This window comes from Myotis brandtii, unplaced genomic scaffold (genome assembly GCF_000412655.1).
Source record: "Myotis brandtii unplaced genomic scaffold, ASM41265v1 scaffold1579, whole genome shotgun sequence".
Taxonomy (NCBI): domain Eukaryota; kingdom Metazoa; phylum Chordata; class Mammalia; order Chiroptera; family Vespertilionidae; genus Myotis; species Myotis brandtii.
In genome coordinates, this window is record NW_005355750.1 from 1 (window position 1) to 343 (window position 343).

The window sequence follows — 343 nt, forward strand, 5'->3', positions numbered from 1 at the left end:
GAGCCTCTTCTGCCTCCTCAGCAGCACTAAGAATGTCAGACTACAGCTTAGGCCTGCTCCCAGCTGGCAAGTGGACATCGCCTGAAGGCTGCCGCGCTGCCAAAGGGATGTCTAATTGCCAGCTTAGGCCCAATCCCCCAGGGAGCAGGCCTAAGTCAGCAGGTGGTCATCCCCCGAGGGGTCCCAGACTACGAGAGGGCACAGGCTGGGCTGAGAGACCCTCCCCCCCCAGTGCACAAATTTTTGTGCACCGGGCCTCTAGGCTAATCTAATAAAACAGAAACATGCAAATTGACCGCCCCTCTGCTACACTCAAGCCACGCCCACCAGCCAATCAGAGCGA